The sequence below is a fragment of the Eriocheir sinensis genome, unplaced genomic scaffold (assembly GCF_024679095.1).
Source record: "Eriocheir sinensis breed Jianghai 21 unplaced genomic scaffold, ASM2467909v1 Scaffold704, whole genome shotgun sequence".
NCBI lineage: Eukaryota > Metazoa > Arthropoda > Malacostraca > Decapoda > Varunidae > Eriocheir > Eriocheir sinensis.
Window position 1 is genome coordinate 142,141 of NW_026112059.1, and position 6,958 is coordinate 149,098.

The 6,958-nt window shown below is 46.1% G+C and overlaps 1 long non-coding RNA gene across 3 annotated transcripts; it reads left to right on the forward strand.

Annotated features, from left to right (window-relative positions):
- The first annotated feature begins 2,212 nt into the window (after nucleotides 1-2,212).
- LOC126994010 (uncharacterized) lies at nucleotides 2,213-4,525 on the forward strand. 3 transcript variants are annotated; one of them, XR_007748736.1, is made up of 4 exons: nucleotides 2,213-2,324; nucleotides 2,458-2,652; nucleotides 3,304-3,439; nucleotides 3,576-4,525. It is a non-coding gene; the product is annotated as an uncharacterized LOC126994010 (long non-coding RNA). The 3 variants fall into 3 exon arrangements; XR_007748735.1 differs by having other exon boundaries at nucleotides 2,265-2,389; XR_007748734.1 differs by lacking the exon at nucleotides 2,213-2,324 and adding an exon at nucleotides 2,343-2,457 and having other exon boundaries at nucleotides 2,588-2,652.
- The last annotated feature ends 2,433 nt before the right edge of the window (nucleotides 4,526-6,958 follow it).

Sequence of the window (6,958 nt, forward strand, 5' to 3'; positions counted from 1 at the left end):
TGCCCGACGCTGAACACCTTTTAATTTAGCTATATCCTTTGCATGGTGGGGAGACCAAAACTGTACCGCATATTCCAAGTGGGGTCTGAATAAACTGTTGTATAGCGGGAGTATTACATCTTTATTCTTGAATACAAAGTTTCTTTTAATGAAGCCAAACATTCTGTTCGCTTTATTTGCTGCATCGATGCATTGCTGTGAGAATTTGAGGTTTGACGCGATTTTGACCCCCAAGTCTTTGACGCATTGAACGCTTTTGAGTTTAACGCCGCGCATTTCGTATTCGAACTTCTTATTCCTCGTTCCAACTTGAAGGACCTGGCACTTGTCTACGTTAAAGGGCATCTCCCATCTATCCGACCAAGCTGAAATTTTGTGCAAATCCTCTTGGAGGCTTTGCCTGTCTTCGTCAGTGAGAACCGAGTTGCCAATCTTTGTGTCGTCTGCAAATTTACTAATGCGGTGTATTGAGTCCAACATCCACGTCGTTGATGTAAATAATGAAGAGCACTGGGCCAAGGACCGAGCCCTGAGGGACGCCACTAGTGACAGGCGCCCACTCTGAGTTAAATCCGTCAATCACTACTCTTTGTTGTCTGTTGCTCAACCAATTCGCGATCCATTGGTTTACTTGACCGTCAATACCTATTTGCTTTAATTTGTAAAGTAATTTATGATGCGGGACTTTATCAAACGTTTTCTGGAAATCAAGATAGACTACGTCCAGTGATTTGGTTACGTCATAAACAGTGAAGAGGTCGTTATAATAGGTTAATAGGTTTGATATGCAGGATCTTTTGTTTCGGAAGCCATGTTGTGAGTCCCCAATCAATGAGTGGCTTTCAAGGTAATTCACAATTTTGTCTCTAATTATGCCCTCAAGTAGCTTACCTACAACCGAAGTTAGACTAATGGGCCTGTAATTACCTGGTACTTTTTTGTCTCCTTTCTTGAAAATCGGTGTCACGTTAGACTTTTTACCATCTTAATGGACGATGCCTTGTCGCAAGGACATATTGAATACGGTTGTGAGGGAGGAGAGTATTTCGCTCTTTGTTTCTTTCAGCAGAGTTGGATATACTTTGTCAGGTCCAGGACTTTTATTTGTTTTAAGTGAATGGAGAGCTTTAAGGACTTCATCGGTTGTTATTTCAAAATTAGGCAATGCATGCTCGAGATTTACAATAGTACTGGTGTTGGTGGTAGCGAGAGGAAGACTGTTAGTATTAAACACCGAGGAAAAGTAATTGTTTAAGAGGTTTGCAATGTGTTGGCTGCCAGTCACTAGTGCACCGTCGCTGTTTGTTAAAGGTCCAATACCACTTTTGATCGAGAGAGAGAGAGAGAGAGAGAGAGAGAGAGAGAGAGAGAGAGAGAGAGAGAGAGAGAGAGAGAGAGAGAGAGAGAGAGAGAGAGAGAGAGAGAGAGAGAGAGAGAGAGAGAGAGAGAGAGAGAGAGAGAGAGAGAGAGAGAGAGAGAGAGAGAGAGAGAGAGAGAGAGAGAGAGAGAGAAAGAAATTCATAGATGGAGAGCAAGGATGAAAGAAAGGGAGAAGTAGAATGAAGTAGAGAAGAGAAAAATAAAGAGAGGCCCCGATGCGAATGTTAAGAAACTCTAGCGGGCCGTCCTCGTGAGCGTAAGCACTCTCACTGGTGTTTTCTCTCCGCAGGTGTGTGGGTGCAATGTATACCTGAATGATGTTAATTGGTGAACAGATTCCTACCAAGTAAAATCAATCAATCAATCAATTAAAGAAGGAAAATATAATAAAAAAGAAAAAAATGGAATGAGAAAGAAAAGGGAAACGGATGCTGCGTCGCAAGCCGTCGCGAGGATTCCTTTGGATGCTTGTGTGCGTTTCCCATGCCCATCGGTCTTCCATCCCTGAACCGATAAACGCGGTGACCGGCGCCTTCACAGTAATTATCATTAATTTTATAATCCAGTCTGGTAGTTTTAAGAAGCGAGTTCTTGCATCCTCACCTCGGCGGGGGTGTGGAGCGCCAGCGAGCCCAAGGTCTCCCTGGCGAGCATGGCAGGACTGGAGGGCTCCAGGCAGGGCTCCTCGGCGTCCCTCGGGGCCCCGACGGAGGTGCCGGAGATCTTCCGGTTACAAACCCGGGCAGGTGGAGCTCGTTAGCCGTGGTAGGCAGTCTGCCTAGGAGAGCAAACTCCGAACAATAAACCCGGGCAGGTGGAGCTCGTTAGCCGTGGTAGGCAATCTGCCTAGGAGAGCAAACTCTAAACAAACCCGAGCAGGTGAGGCTCGTTAGCCGTGGGAGGCAATTCACCTAGGAGAGCAAACTCTATACAAACCCGGGCAGGTGGAGGTCGTTAGCCGTGGGAGGCAATTCACCTAGGAGAGCAAACTCTAAACAAACCCGGGCAGGTGAGGCTCGTTAGCCGTGGTAGGCAGTTCACCTAGGAGAGCAAACCCCGAACAATAAACCCGGGCAGGTGGAGGTCGTTAGCCGTGGGAGGCAATTCACCTAGGAGAGCAAACTCTAAACAAACCCGGGCAGGTGGAGGTCGTTAGCCGTGGGAGGCAATTCACCTAGGAGAGCAAACTCTAAACAAACCCGGGCAGGTGGAGGTCGTTAGCCGTGATAGGCAATTCACCTAGGAGAGCAAACTCTAAACAAACCCGGGCAGGTGGAGGTCGTTAGCCGTGGGAGACAATTCACCTAGGAGAGCAAACTCTAAACAAACCCGGGCAGGTGTAGGTCGTTAGCCGTGGTAGGGAATTCACCAGGAGAGCAAACTCTAAACAAACCCGGGCAGGTGGAGGTCGTTAGCCGTGGGAGGCAATTCACCTAGGAGAGCAAACTCTAAACAAACCCGGGCAGGTGGAGGTCGTTAGCCGTGGTAGGCAATTCACCTAGGAGAGCAAACTCTAAACAAACCCGGGCAGGTGGAGGTCGTTAGCCGTGGGAGGTAATTCACCTAGGAGAGCAAACTCTAAACAAACCCGGGCAGGTGGGGCTCGTTAGCCGTGGTAGGCAGTTCACCTAGGAGAGGAAACTCTAAACAAACCCGGGCAGGTGGGGCTCGTTAGCCGTGGTAGGCAATTCACCTAGGAGAGCAAACTCCGAACAACAAACACGGGCAGGTGGAGCTCGTTAGCGTGAGCAGTTCACCTAGGAGAGCAAACTCCGAGCAAAAAACCCGGGCAGGTGGAGCTCGTTAGCGTGAGCATTTTACCTATGAGAGCAAACTCCGAACAATAAACCCGGGCAGGTGGAGGTCGTCAGCCGTGGTAGGCAGTTCACCTGGGAGAGCAACCTGAACAATAAACCCGGCCAGGTGGAGGTCGTCAGCCGTGGTAGGCAATCTGCCTAGGAGAGCAAACTCCGAACAATAAACCCGGCCAGGTGGAGGTCGTCAGCCGTGGTAGGCAATCTGCCTAGGAGAGCACACTCCGAACAATAAACCCGGGCAGGTGGAGGTCGTCAGCCGTGGTAGGCAATCTGCCTAGGAGAGCAAACTCCGAACAATAAACCCGGCCAGGTGGAGGTCGTCAGCCGTGGTAGGCAATCTGCCTAGGAGAGCAAACTCCGAACAATAAATCCGGGCAGGTGGAGGTCGTCAGCCGTGGTAGGCAATCTGCCTAGGAGAGCAAACTCTAAACAAACCCGGGTTTGTGGTGCTCGTTATACTGTCGTAGACAATCCACGCGATGGGAACACCAAAGAAAAGGAAAATAAAAAGGAACACCAGAAAAATGGAAAATACAGAAACGAAACATCAAGAAACAAAAAGATCATCCACCTTTAGGCCCTAACATCGCCAAAATTATGGATGGGTCTCTTCTGGGGAGAAAGCGGCTCATCCAGACCAAAGAACATCAACCAAAGGATGATATGAATAAATAAAAAAAAAAAAGCATAAAGAAAAACACATCAAGGAAAGAAAAATATAACAAACATCATCCACCTTCCGGCCCTGACTAACATCACCAAAATTATGGGTGGGTCTCTTCTGGGGAGAAAGCGGCTCACCCAGACCAAAGAACATCAACAAGGGATGATATAGAAAAGAACACCAAAAAAAATGGAAAAAGATCAGAAAAAACATCGAAAAAGAAAAGCAACAGAAATAAATGAACAACATCAAGAAAAGAGAAATACAAAGAAGCATCATCCACCTTTCGGTCCCAAACAACATCACCAAAATTATGGATGGGTCTCTTCTGGGAGGAAAGCGGCTCATCCAGACCAAGGAACATCAACAAGAGGATGATAGGAAAAAAGAACATCAAAAAGCATCAATAAGAAGTAAAAGAAAAAGAACAGGAAAACATCGAAAAGGAAAACTAAAGCAATAAAAAGAACGAAAAACACGACATCAAGAAAATGAAATAAAACAAACATCATCCACCTTTTGGCCCTAACAACATCTCCAAAATTATGGGTGGGTCTCTTCTGGGAGGAAAGCGGCTCACCCAGACCAACGAACATCGACAAAAGGATGATAGGAAAAAAGAACACCAAAAAAGAACACCAAAAAAGAACATCAAAAAAGAAAACCAACACCGAGAAAACACAAAGGAAAAAAGAAAGAAAAAGAAAAGAAAAAGAAAACAAATAGAAAAAAGAAAAGAAAAAAAGAAAAGGAAAAAAAATATATATAAATAAATAAATAAATAAATACAGAATATAGTAAAATTAACTAACTGACTCTAACTGCTTAACTAACTATCAAACTATCTATTTAACTAACCTACCTAACTGACGGTAATACAGCTGTTTGACTACCCATTAACAAACAAAGAAACAAACCACTTAACGATCTAACATGGATAGTGAGGTAAGGTGGGATTAGACTTACAGGAGCTGCCTTGTATAAACCAACCGGCCTCTTGCAGACTCCTGACGTTCTTATGTTCTTTTACGTTTAAGAATATTGCCCTTAAACCCCATTCACACCTGTACTAATACCTGACTGGTTGGGTGACTCTTCTACCTCTGCCTGCCTCCCCTCCTGCTACTGTCTCCGCTATAAGCACAAATCTTCCCTCCCCCATAAAACCCACACCTAACCTAACCTAACCTTCCTGTATATCCCCTTCACACCTGTGCTAATACCTGGCTGGTTAGGTGACTCCTTCTACCTCTGCCTGCCTCCCCTAATGTTACTCTTTCCGCTAAAAAGCACAAATCTTCCCTCCCCCATAAAACCCACACCTAACCTATCCTAACCTTCCTGTAAACTCCCTTCACACCCATACTAATACCTGGCTGGTTGGGTGACTTTTTCTACATCTGCCTGCCTCTTCCTGTTACTGTCTCCGCTATCAGCACACAATCTTCCCTCACCTAACCTAACCTAACCTTCCTAACCTAACCTTACTGTATACCCCTTCATACCCGTGCTAATACATGGCTGGCTTACTTCCCTACATTCAACCACTAACACCTCCCCCCCCCGCCCCCCACACACACACACGCATAAAACTATCAAACCCTCATTTAAAACAATATATGAAGCACTCACAAGAAAAAACACCAGGACGCAACACTGTATAAGGCAAAGATGATGGTGGGAAGAGGGTGAATGGGGTGGAGGTCACACGATAACCTACGCGTTACCCCGGCGCGTTCCTCCGTCCCCTTGGCCCGTGACCCCGCGCAGGTAACAGCAGACCCCCTCAGCCGGCGACACAGGACCGATTGTGACACGCAGTTTACCTTTCCCAGGCATACCCATTTCACTGACCCACGCGTGAGGAGGAGGAGGAGGAGGATAAGATAGCAAGGGAAAAAGACGACGAGGTAGAGGTCAAGAAAGGGGAGCTAGCGAGAGGGAGGAAAAGGAGGAGGAGGAACACAAAGTAACACAAAGTAAGAACAAACAACAGCAGAACTGCTGGTCCTTACGAGGCTGTTTGTGACAAGCTACACTAACTATCTAATCAAAGGTGGAAGATGAAGGAAGGCAAAGGTGAAGGCTCCTCCCCACCCCCCCATCCCTCCAGCCAAAGCTGGCAGGAAAGGAAAAAGAACCATGCAGCATGGAAAAACTGCATGGATTTTATGTAGGAAAGAGGAAAGAACTACCATTGCTGCTACCACTAACCGGGCGATTAAAGCGGACAAAGACACCAGTATTCGAAAAAACTTAACGTTATTACGACAATGAGTAATATCTTAGTTGCCGGTTGGATTCAAAACACTTGTCTAATCTATTCTTGAAGGCCGTAACTGTTGTACTATCAACGACATCACAGGGAAGAGAGTTTCAAACATTAACAACTTGATTGAAGAAGTGTTTAGCTTCGTACGACGAGAATCTCTTACCACTTATCTTCAAATTGTGATTTCTTCTTGTTCTATTTGTGTGTGTGGGGGGGGGGGGGTACGTGTGTTTGTGTTTGTGGGAAGTACGTGTGTTTGTGTTTGTGGGAAGTACGTGTGTTTGTGTGTGTGGGGGGGTACGTGTGTTTGTGTGTGGGGGGGGGGGTACGTGTGTTTGTGTGTGTGGGGGGGGTACGTGTGTTTGTGTGTGGGGGGGGGGTACGTGTGTTTGTGTGTGGGGGGGGTACGTGTGTTTGTGTGTGGGGGGGGGTACGTGTGTTTTTGTGTGTGTGTGGGGGGGGGGTACGTGTGTGTGTGTGTGTGTGTGTGTGTGTGTGTGTGTGTGTGTGTGTGTGTGTGTGTGTGTGTGTGTGTGTGTGTGTGTAAGCCATCTATTCATATTTATCTATCTGCACATTACGTCGATATCTGAATCTATCCGTTTATGATATTTAAGAGGCAGGAATTGGTTGTTTTTTTGGGTGTCATCACTAAAAATTATTATCCAAGCTTATGACGATTACAAAATGTACAAATTGCAAATATTAACCTCGCCCTGATCCTCTTGTTTCAATCACATACAGAAGAAGAGCTAAGTTATTAAGCAATAGAAACTCCAAAAGTAAACGCAAGAAAGTGTAAATACTGACCTCTTCCTGATGCTC